The sequence below is a fragment of the Carassius auratus genome, chromosome 11, assembly GCF_003368295.1.
Source record: "Carassius auratus strain Wakin chromosome 11, ASM336829v1, whole genome shotgun sequence".
NCBI lineage: Eukaryota > Metazoa > Chordata > Actinopteri > Cypriniformes > Cyprinidae > Carassius > Carassius auratus.
This window is the reverse complement of record NC_039253.1, coordinates 10,558,337-10,570,781: the sequence shown is the minus strand read 5'-3', so window position 1 is coordinate 10,570,781 and position 12,445 is coordinate 10,558,337. Positions and strand designations below refer to the sequence as shown.

The 12,445-nt window shown below is 37.0% G+C and overlaps 1 protein-coding gene across 1 annotated transcript in view; it reads right to left on the bottom strand.

Annotated features, from left to right (window-relative positions):
* Window positions 1–12,227, bottom strand: part of LOC113111008 (F-box-like/WD repeat-containing protein TBL1XR1) — a 51,261-nt gene extending 39,034 nt beyond the window's left edge. Inside the window, exon 1 of the mRNA XM_026275374.1 lies at window positions 11,926–12,227. The gene's annotated coding sequence lies outside the window, so the exon portion shown is untranslated. The remainder of the gene's footprint in view (window positions 1–11,925) is intronic.
* Window positions 12,228–12,445: the final 218 nt, after the last annotated feature.

Genomic DNA, 12,445 nt, shown 5'->3' with positions numbered 1-12,445 from the left:
ATGCGGATTTGACTTCTGTTATGAGCTGTGCTTCCAACATAAAACAATTTTCAATCAGAAAATTGCAAGTAAATTTCATACACAATTACACTGAAACAGCAAGTAACGCACTGAATTAAACAAACAAAAAAAGTAGGAAATGGAAATAGTATTTTCTTGTGCAACTCCAATAACCTGTTTTATGACTTCTCAAAAATAAATTTTACAGTGTACATCACTACAGTATTGACTTTCTGCATATAAAACTTAGTCAAAATTTCTCTAATGTGACCACACCTTCACTATGTAGGCCTAACCACCAGTGATGCGCGGGTTGATCCAAAATGAGCGGGTGCCAAGGAGGTGGCAAGAAAAATGGTGAAGACCTTTGTTTTAGGTAAAACATGATTTTGACGACTTCATTAAGTTTTGTTTTATAAAAAACAATCATTTTGTATAAATTGTATCTTAATTTTGATCAATGTTTTATCAATCAATTGCCCGTATTTTATTAATAAGAAGCAAATATATAGCAGACAATGTAATGAGGCGCCGGCAGGATCACTTGCATTGCATGTAAACTGCAGGGCGCCGAAACTCAGCTTGTGCCTCACAGATTTGAGAAATATAGGCTATATATTACATAAAGCTTGAAATTTCTACTTTTAAATGAAAATAATAAAACCAAAATAACTCTCTCATTGTTTAATCCATATGAAATGTGCATTTCTCTCTGGCGAGTCCGCATCGTCAACTTCATCTGTGCAGCGACACAGAAAACACCAGTTTATTACTAAACAATTAAATGTCTCTTTGCATATTTTCGAACCAGCAGACCATTCTGGGTTGAGTGAGACCCCACGGAATGAGTGAGCAGAGCGCATAATATATGGAGAAATGCACTCTCCGCTCACGAGCTCTGATCGGAACAAACCCAAACCTCACTGTCTGCTGAACAGAGACATCAAAATAGACATAGCCAGACAAGACTATTTTAGAAAAAAAATTATGAGCTTATTGACAAATTAGAATATAAGGATTTTTTTTGCCTAGTTCCCACGTCTATGGCCAAATTCTATGATGAGCATTTACTAGAAAATGCTGGTCAGGAAGCGAGTAGGGTATAATCTTTTCTTTTCCTTTTTTTATCGGTTCGAGTTGCGGGCAGGTTAGTTGAAAATGTCGGTCGGGTGCGGGTTATTAATACATTGACCCGCGCATCACTGCTAACCACAGATACAATTTCACAATTAAAAAAAATGAAGAACCTTGAAAAACCTGACACCATGCTCTCTAACCTTCAGCAGCAAAAATATAATTCCTCCATTCAAATGCCAAGTGACTGATGCACTAGGCCCTTTTACACTCAGCCAACAGATACCATGATCTCAGCTTAGTAAGGCTAGGTTTCCCATTCCCTACACCGATCACAAACACCCTATTATACAGCCTGGCCTTCTTTGTCCAAGCATTGGTGTAATGGCCAAATGTAATTAGGCTAAGTGACAGGGGTCTTTCTTCACAACTGTTAAATGCATATTATCTGCAAGTCCAAAAGACAGTGGTCTAGACCACATGGCTTTGCGACAGATAATGGGCTAGCCAACATGAGTGATCTACTGGAAGGAATATCTTGACAGTGGAAAAAGCAAATAAAAAAATGTTTACTTGAAACAAGAAGCAGACGTACAATACAGCATTTTTGTCAGTCTGTCTGTCTGTGTGTGTGTGCCAGAAAATAATCTCCTTTCATAATGTTTACTGATAAAAACCTAACATGATAAAAACACATGCAAGAACCACCTTACTGAGGTTGTATCAGATGAAATCTTTGAGGAAAATGCTGGGTTGCACATTAAAGGATTTCAATAAATAACAGAACCATTTAAGGGATGTCTGAGCTTACTGGACTGAACTGCTGGTTTTTAAAGATTTTTCTGGTTATCAAATGAAGGCATAAAACATTCATTTAATTTATCTCTTTATTATTTAAAATTAAACAAACTTATTTTTTGGTAAACAAAGGGGATTTACTATTAAAAATAAAACATGGAAAAAATGTTGTGTGATTATTCCTTAAATTATGTTCGTTTCATTTTAATTGTAGTAGTAGTGGGCTATGTACATTCTGCTGAACAATAGTAATAGATTTCTGGCAAATACTTTTATTTTGACGGGTTTACCGTTACAGTTCTGTGTATGTGATACTACAGTCTATGATGTGATTTCCGCGATGCAGAAAACACGGAGGGAATCGCGGAATCCAGTCATAAAAACTTAATTTACAGTTTAACGTGATATGGCACGGAATTTGCCAAATTTTGAATTAATTAATCACATCACATACACAGAACTGTAAAGGTACGTCAACCCGTCAAAATAAACGTCCGGTAAGACAAGTATTTGCAAAGATATACTATTGTTCAGCAGAATGTACATAGCTTACTACAGAAAAAAAAAACTTATTTTTTTTAAGGTTTAATCACACAAAATTTCTTCCATGTTTTATTTTTAATAGTAAATCCCCTTTGTTTACCAAAAAGTAAAGTTTGCTTAATTTTCAATAATCAAAAGATAAACTAAATTAATGTTTTATGTGTTTAATGTTTAATGTGCATCTCAGAAAATGCTTTATTTAAAACCCCAACAGAATGGCACTTAATTCATCTGTCAACTTTATTGTCATTGTTCACAGTACAAGTACAGACAGAGAAACAATGGGTAATAATTACATGTTTATTTTTGATGTATGCATTGCATTCTATGCATTTAAAAAAAAAAAAAGAAAAGAAAGAAAAAAAAACATAGTTGTTTATTTTAAGAGACCCAGAAGTCTTATTTTCCCTTGCATAATTAATATTGCACTTTAAGCAAAAACACATTTTATCCAATTACTCGATTAATCATTGTAATTTTGGGTAGAAAACTCGATTACTCGAAATCAGTGTTCTAAACCAGTAGTCGTCAATCAAGTTCCTCGTGTCTCTATTCTGCACATATGCATCTCTCTCTCATTCAGATCATCAGCTCATCTCCAACATTGAATTGTTCCATTTATATGCTTATTTTCACATAGCTATGAGAAGCGTTATACATGGACCTGCACCAGGCTGCCGTACTGTATTAAAGCTTTAATCGGGATAAAACCATATATTAAAAGCTAACAGAAGCAGTAGCATTTACAACATTTATAACAGCATATCTAAAAGTATGAGACAACAACAAACAAAAAAACACACCATTAAGAGCCGTGCTTGCACAGGTTCTGTGGATCCTCTTCACTAATATTCTCTAGGTCTCAATCGGGCTCAAACTGATATGCAATATTGACAAAGCCATTGTTTACAATACAACCTGAGAACATGCTGCTGAGGCGAGGGGTGGGACATTTAGACGTCCACTTGAGGCGGTTTAGCCAATCCCAACACACTGGGCTAGCTAACCAATCTGAGCCCACTGCGTATTTCTGAGGGAGGGACTTCATAGAAGGGACAGAGTGGTGTGGAATAAAGATAAATTATGTGAATGAACGAATGAAGAAGCTGTAAGCTGTCAGACCGTCAGTAAACTCATGTGTGTGGGTGACCATGCGCAGCAGCCGTTCTTTCAGAGCTTCTTGCTTTCATTTAAATCTCACACAATCACATTCATAATATATCATCGCCGTCTTCCACATGTAGTTCTTTTGTGCTTGAAGGCATTTTTTCTTCTCTACCCTTCAAGGACCAACTGAAACACTTCCTTCCAGTCGATCAGCACTTACTCTACTGAAGAAAATCAAGTAGCGACAGGATTTTAAAATGTTTATACCAACTGGGTACCATAGTATTGGTTCTCGCGACATCTGGAACACCCCTTTTTTGGCTGTTATACAATGTATCCATAATGAACTTTTCTGCAGGTTGTAGAATGGGAAATTTATCTTTAATTGTCACAGTCGATATAAATGCACAGAGGCATTGAAAGTTCAAAATAATATTGGGAGGTGGGGGGCCTCTAAAGCATCTAGGCTGCAAAAGCATGCATAAGTTTCCCAGAGCTAATGTAAGTAGCACCTCGGACCGCAAGAGTGTTGGGCACTTCTGTATTACTTGAATACATGCATGAACACACATGTCAGACACTCTAAAAATAGAAATGTGTCAACTGCTGGACTTCTACATTTGATAAAGTCCTGTATAGAACTAATGCTTTAAGGCAAAAATGGGCTTGGATGAGTCTGCGATGGGCGTTGAAGAAAAGTTTTGCAGATATTTAAGAAACATGCTAAGTTACCATACATGTTTATCTGAATAACAATGCTACAGTCCTGCAAAGCGTCTCTACACAAACTATTGCATATAGCGCACATTTATCTAGGTCTAACATTTAAACATTGTTATATGCTTGAACCGTTTCATATTTATATATTGAAATATAGATTTTATTTTAGGCAAGTTGTGATGATTTGAGAAGGCTAAATTTATCAAATATAGGTTCACTGTCTGCCGCTGGCAGTTTGGTCGTTACTTTAAGAAAAAAAACTACAACTTATATTTAACAAACAAAAAGTGCTCCAAATGTTTTTCTAAATAAACTTAAAAAAACTAAGCAAAATATGATCACTTTGCTAGTAGATGAGTTTGAAGCCCTTAAAACTCTTCATTTAGATTTTCTTTTTATTTAATTTATCTTTATATGTTTTAAGTTTAAATTTCAGCTCAATGAAGCACTTTTAGCACCACCACTTTTTCAGTTAAGTTACCTTACTAAGTTACCAGTGCAACATGTTAGTCTAGAGCCATGTGCACAATCATGATTTTTTTATGACCGACACCGATAATGATTTTTTTAGTGAAGTGAAAGTGACATTCAGCCAAGTATGGTGACACATACTCAGAATTCGTGCTCTGCATTTAACCCATCCAAAGTGCACACACACAGAGCAGTGGACACACACGCACACACTGTGAACACACACCCGGAGCAGTGGGCAGCCATTTATGCTGCGGCGCCAGGGGAGCAGTTTTTGGGGTTCAATGCCTTGCTCAAGGGCACCTAAGTCGTGGTATTGCCAGCCCGAGATTCAAACCCACAAACTTAGGGTTAGGAGTCAAACTCTCTAACCACTAAGCCACGACTTCCCAACCAAGCTAACTGACTGATTCTGATACAAATATTTTGATTTTATTTGGTATTTAACAGTTTTGGCTATTGAAAACTGTAACTGTAACCATCTGAAATTAACAGCAGTAACTGTGCAGTAAGTAGGCTACATCCAATACAAACATATGTAGGCCTACTGGCAAAAGCATTTAGCTTTTGTTTTTAAATTGGTTTAAAAACGTTAAATGAAAGCATTCACTGTAACCATGTAATTTTAAAGTCAACAACTGCACAGTTCCACAATCCAAACACCACAATCAAAACACATGGAACACTCCATACAAAGATTTTACTTAATCAGCATTCAACATTTGTTTTCGTTTTTAAATTTGGTGTAAAGAAAAAAGTTATTTAAGAATAAAACCACAGTAGGCTATAGAATTAAATTATTCCAAAAAATGTTTAGTGCACAGAGTAAAACAAAGATGATACAGCAGGTGCTTTTTAAATCAAATTAAGTCAATGTAATTTTAAGGTAAAATAAAAAAAATATTTATCCTGTAGCCTACAGAACTGACGTTTACTTCTGGCTTTTCAAAAGTGCATGTGAGTTCTTTACAAAAAGAAGCCTTTCAGCTTTGTCACAAGTTAGTATGTTTAGTTTCTCATCTAGTACACGCGAAGCTGAGCTGAACAAATGTTCACCGTCTACGCTTGTGCAGGGCACGGACAGGTACGCTCACGCAACTTCAGCGAGCACAGGAAAGCAGCTCTTATTTGTGCGCCAGTACACCAACGGCTGTTTGCTTTTTGGTATCTGTGCCTCAGACAGGTAGCTCTGCATTTCTAGTGCATACAGTTGCCGTATCCTTAATCACTTTAGATTTTTCTTCCAATATCTCATTGTGCATCACCAACAGTGAGCTTGCTCTGCGTGGTATTTTTTCTGCACTCTTCATTCCCATCAGCATATCTTTTCTCTTCCCTCAGTTCTCCTGTTTGGAACACCTTTTGAAGTATTTCTCGTACTGTGTGTTAAACTGTGTTGGAGAAATATAGATCTTACCTTTTTATTAAACAGACAAAAATGACAGATTGTAGCCTGTTATTATGAGCCTTATTATAATTATTATTATATTGTTGCCATTACCTTAGATCGAGGACAATACCCAGACAGTACAAGGGCTCCATGTCAACGTCCCTGAACCTTTTCTCAATCTCTTATAAAAGAGTGGATTTGAGTTTTAACGCCATGATCCATTTCTGCGTTTTTTTAGGAGACGTTTCAGTGCAACGATTGAGGGAATGACATCTGTTGCAGTCGCAGTGGAAGAGCTGATCTCTTTTGTAAGCTCCTCAAATGGTGCAAGAAGAGTCAATATGTTCTCGATTAGACACATTTGGTACGAAGTGAGGGTTACAGGTAATTTGTAGTCTGCAGCATATGCCCCCAAAGCATGCTTCTGCTCCATTAGACTTGACAGCATACAATACGTGCTGTTCCAACGAGTTGGGACATCTTGTCGTTTCCTTTTCTTCGGCTGGCCCAGCTGTGCCTACACATTCTGAAGCCGGGAGTATGAGAGCGGCGAATGTTTGAAATTAGGGCTGTATTTTTCTTTTATTTTCAATATACTGGGCCATCAAACCCAGCATAGGTATAAAGGGACAGCAGCCAATAAATACTGCTGTTGTCATTAATGATAATCAATCAACTAGTGTTGGGTGATATGGTAATTTTTTTAAATCGTCATATCGCCAGCCCAGGAGACCACCTATTCACAATAATATTGTGCGTGCATGTGTGGGGGGAAAGAGAGACACTCCATGTACTTTTCATACTTTACGTACTAAACATTTGACAAGTCATTTCATAACTGTGTGGCGTTTTAAACCAGGGCTGTGTGGTTAATCGAAATCGAATCACAATCGCGTTGTGACATGGACGTGATATTACTCTGTTCCAGAGCATATGCATGACTGCTTTGAGTGGCTACCTTAATAACCAATATGCTGAGCGCACCTCCACTCCATTAAATATAAAGGTATTTAAAACAGGTGTTGCTAAGTCTGCGGTTGTTTTTCATGTCTGTAGGTCGAAGCGACAATACAAATAATGTGACATTTGGCCCTAAAATGAGAATTTCACCATGGCAACCCTGCCAAAAAAATTATATTTTAACCCCGGGAAGCAATTTTGGGGAGCTGGGGAGCATTTGAACGCACGTGCTGGAGATATACTTCTAATTCACTGATTAGATGTGCATGAAAATCGCATTCGATTTTTTGAACAGCCCTCATATTTATTTATTTATATATATATATATATATATATATATATATATATATATATATATATATATATATATATATATATATATATATATATATATATATATATATACACACACACATACACACACATGGTGAGTAAACTAAGCCAATGGCGATTCAGTTGCCAAGGTGTCTGTAGAGGGTTGCAAATTTATATATTTTTCTTATTGCTGATTCGAAAAATGTATTACATCATGTTGCTGAAAACTGTTGAATATTCACAAATAGCCACCAATGTCACATAAGGTGAACTGCAAGTTCCTCATAAAACTCTCTGCCTTTAAACATTTCCTTATTTCTCAAACAAAATGTGCCCTTTAGAGCACTTGGTACCGCTGTAGATTTACATGTTGAACTTGACCTTCAGGTCACAAAACAAAAGCATGCAACCGCGTGGATGGGGGGAGGGGCGCTACAGGGGTTTCATTAGTCTGTCAGAGAGCAGGAAGAGACAAACGAACAGCTAAAGCACAGGTCACAAATCTGCCCATCCCCCAAACACCACTGCAGCGGAGCACATAAACAACCAGTCTGCAAGTTTAAACTCTCTCTCATGTATATTACCTTTAATCTGGGAATTAAAACCAACATGATGTGATATATGACTGCCCCTTGGACCTGTTTGAAGAATGATAAACACACAGTATATCACACATTCTGGTGATCATTCAAATGATCTAAAAAACAGATCTGTTATGAGAAAACCAGTAACCGGTGTTACTCATTGGCAAAGAGAAGGGGAAGTTGCTTTCTCAAGTTTTTCTTCCACTTACGGTCATATCTGTGTTTCAAAGAACCCGAGTCAACATAGACAAAAGGTAAACAGCCTGAGGTCAGACAACATAATGAGACAAGATTCGCATTCTAGTTCAGTAAAACAATGCCTTAAAGTTTGAATCTGCTTTACTGCCTTATATTTGTGCTGGTTAATAAATGAGTCATCATTTTAGAGTTCCTAAATAGTTGACTGATATTTATGATTTCTTTAAGGTAAGTTGCGCAATTTCAGTGCCACCAGTTGTGTAAACAATGACTGTGTCCAAACAGGTTTCCCATACTTTAACCCTAGGATATTCCATTGGTCATACACTGATAGTCCCGCCCAAACTTTCTTTTTGTTAATTCTATCTCTTGTACAGCATCTTGAAATACCTTGAAAATCATTCTAATAATATTACTATTCGTATGCAATTTTGCCCGTAAATGATTTTCACTATATATTTAATAAACAGCCATATTTGTCATTTATTACTTTTTAGGGCTGTGAAAATAAATCGATGCATCGCGAAATGAAAAATTATTCAGCATCAATTTTGAAATTTCGTGAAAGCATTGTGAGTTGATTCGAAGCATAGTTTTGAACAGCAGACGACGCTGCAGGCTTTAAAAACAGCCGTACTAGCCGTTTCCAAATCCTTACCCACACTGAACCTAAAATAATCATTCACAAAATTCGAAAAGGTTTAAGTGAATTACAAGGGTGTGTTTACATTACATTACAACTGGCGTCAAAATAACATTGTGAGCCGAGGTGAAATTACAGACTTCTTCATGAGCATTTGAGTATACAGATTAAAAACTAGATAAGAGCGCCATCTGCTGTTAAAATATATACTCAGAATCGATTCCAGAGAGATAAGCGATGCATTCGGATATCTCAGAATTGAGCCACGAATCGATTCTGTATCGATTTTTTTGTTGCAGCCCCATTAAATTTATACTTCAGGTCGTATCTCTCCTCAACCTGAATTTTGTCCCCCACAGAGTGCTGTGCTATTTTTTATGCTTTCACAACACTGCAAAACTATGTATAACAGCACATCTGAACTTGCTGTAACTGATACCTAAATTTAGTCAGCTAGCAGTTTCTGGGAATCATTCACAGAGGGAAGCTGACCATGGTGAAGTCAATTACACCAGGGATCGTCCTGCTCATCTACAGCGGGATGCCTCTCCCCCCACCCCAAACACACACACACAGGTCCATAACATGAGCCACGATAACCCAGATAGACGAGGTGCTGAAAAAGGATTCATCTGATTAGGTGTCAAATTTCACATACAGTAAGCCACGCTTAATTTAAAAGTGATGCCATTTTTTGTATGCTAAAATACTTCCTTCTATACAAGCTCCATATTCTTACTGTAAATACACCACTCGATGGCTGAAGTTCTGTTTGTACAAACAGTGAAAGACGGGATAATATACAGAAACCTGTTTGAAAACAGTCATTTTTGCAATCATTTTAGACATTATCTACGTATTATATGTAGCACATCTACTACAAACAACTAGTTTTTTTAATTATTTTTTTTATTTATACCATTTGTAACATTGTGAGACAAGATGCAAGAGCACGACACTCATTTGAATGTGTGGATGTAAAAACAGCACTTTAAAGGGGATGAATGTTAAAACCATTGAACCATTGTGTTTTTAAAACCTATATTTAAATATATTTTCAGCAAAGTGGAAATAATTTTATAAAAGACAAGTATTAGCTACCTTTTTTCTCTCGCTCTCTTGAAAATATATTGTATGACATTAAAGACGAAACGGCCTTTTATTCCTGAAACGTTTTGGTGGTTTCACAAAAATTCCCCCCACTACAAAAAAACTATCCACTACCAAAAGACAACTCCACTGTAAATAAAAGGTCAAATGTCCTGTACACATGTAATACACGTATGACCTACTAATTTGTTTACCATTACAAAAATGTTTGCATTCTACAGTATCAACCTTTAATTTTAATGTAAAAACATGCCATTTTTAAACTGAATGTGCAAGGCATCCGATATCACTCGCGTCCAGTTATTTTAAAAAGGTTTACTTTCTTTAAATTATTGCTGCTTTCCGAGGACGACTAAAAATCCACTTTACATATTACATGTGTTATACTGTATCGAATTGCACAACTAGACAAGTTACAGCAACAGTGTTCCTGAATGACCTTGCAGGAAATAACACAGGCCTTGTTCAAGAAAGCATAGACCATGGCAGGCATTTTCAAGCTCACGCCACCATCTGCCCATCTCATCTCAACCTTGAGGCTCAACAAAAACGACACCGCACCGTAACGGAGCACATACTCAAACGTCAACATGTCGACTGGCTCGCTGTGATTCTGCTCAATGAAGGAAAGGGGTGGCAGGGGGAGCAAAAAGAGGGAAAAAGCGCAATGGATCGGATCTGTCTGTCCCATCCCCCACATCTCGCTTCAATCCACTCTCAGGCACTAGTTACATAACCGTGCCACTCTTCCACTTAGAGAGAGATGCAGATTTCAAACAAAGACTCGGAGACTCAAATCATATACTCACAGAATCCAAGACAGGCTGTATTTAGAATTAAAAATGCTTTGTTTGTATTTTTAGGGTGTATTATTATAGGCCTAATTTCGGAGGGGAGTTGTGTAAAAATGAGCTAGGTTAACCTAACCCCAATAGTAAATTAATTTAAGGATTGTGAACTAAATAGGTTACATGTGAGCCATTACAATGGGAGTTTCCCAACACACATGGCCTTCAAATTACGCACACACACACACAGTACAGAGCTCCCCACCCCCACAGTAGACTAAGCACTATAATCCAAATATCTCACACACATTCATCTTATATAGTAGATTTTACACTAATAATACAACTGTACTCTCTAAATGACTGTGAAATATAAAATAAGCCACAAGTAGCAGTAGTAGTAGTTTGTGTTAGTGTCAAATGTAATCGTATGCATTGCATGATCTGACAATAGCAGTGTATATAACTAGTGTGCATACTAAGAAATATCAATTCAGGTGTAAATAATTATAAATTCATGATCCTGTCATTCCACACACACTTGTTTGCCCAAACACTGAATGTGTGTTGAACTCCCCTCCCCCACTCTCATAGAGTTGAGTGCATTGCCCACAACACTGTCATGTGCTCCAGCTCATCTTCATTTACAGTATGATTAGAAACACTGATTATAATTCACACAATGTTCAAAAAAATATTAGATTTACTTATATAAGGAATAAATGAGTGCAACTCAAATAAAAACCAGTGTTTTCAAGAGGTGTATAATTTATATAGAATAAAAGAAAAGAACAGTATTTATGTAAAAACATCAAATTGAGTAAATTTTATGATGCATATTAGAGTAAATGTTAAAATAAACTTCCTAATATTAAAATACCAATAATTAGTATACAATCAGGTGCAAGGAAGTCAATTTAATCCATAATTGACTAAAAACAGTGTCAGCATTAGATACTAATGTCTAATGAAATTATGTTTTGCACACACCTAAACTACCAAACAATCTGAAGTGGTGCTGCATTTACGCGGTCGCGCGTGCACACACACACACATATACACACACACTGCTGCCCATCCCCCACCCAGCCAGATCCTCCAAAAGAAATGCCCTTGCTAAATTATACATCGCTATATATCGTAATTAAAAACACACAGAGGTACATCAAGGCACATAAGATGATATATTATCGATATAAAGAGTAAAATTAAGAAAACACTCACTTTAATACCCGGATGAGCGCGAGGGCTGCCTTTCACTGCTTGTGTGGAATTTCCTCCACCTCGATTATTTTGTCAAATAGTGCTCAAACAAAGCGTTATAAAGCCGCTTTGAGGCGGCAGATCGTCAGCTAAATTCCCAAACAAGAGTCCGGTCCCGTTCGCATCGGCGTGAAGCGGAATAAAACCGTTTAAAAATAGATTTAAGAGCGATTGAGGTACATTGTGGGGCTGTTTGCTAGTGGAGAAAGAGCCAAACGGTTCAGGAGCAGCCAACGGCTTCAGACACTCAAACACTGGAGAGGTGACCTTCCAGGCGAAAATGGGGGAGGCCTGGGCGGTTGTCTCTGCAGCTTTGTTAAAACTGAAGGAGGTATATCGCAATTACATGCCTGTTCGTTTCATCTTAATCGGCGTTTTACCATAAACTGTGGCGCAGGTGTATAATTTAAACTATGGGACTGTTTATGACACATAAATGGAGATATTTATATATTGTAAAATTACATTAAAAAGAGATTCT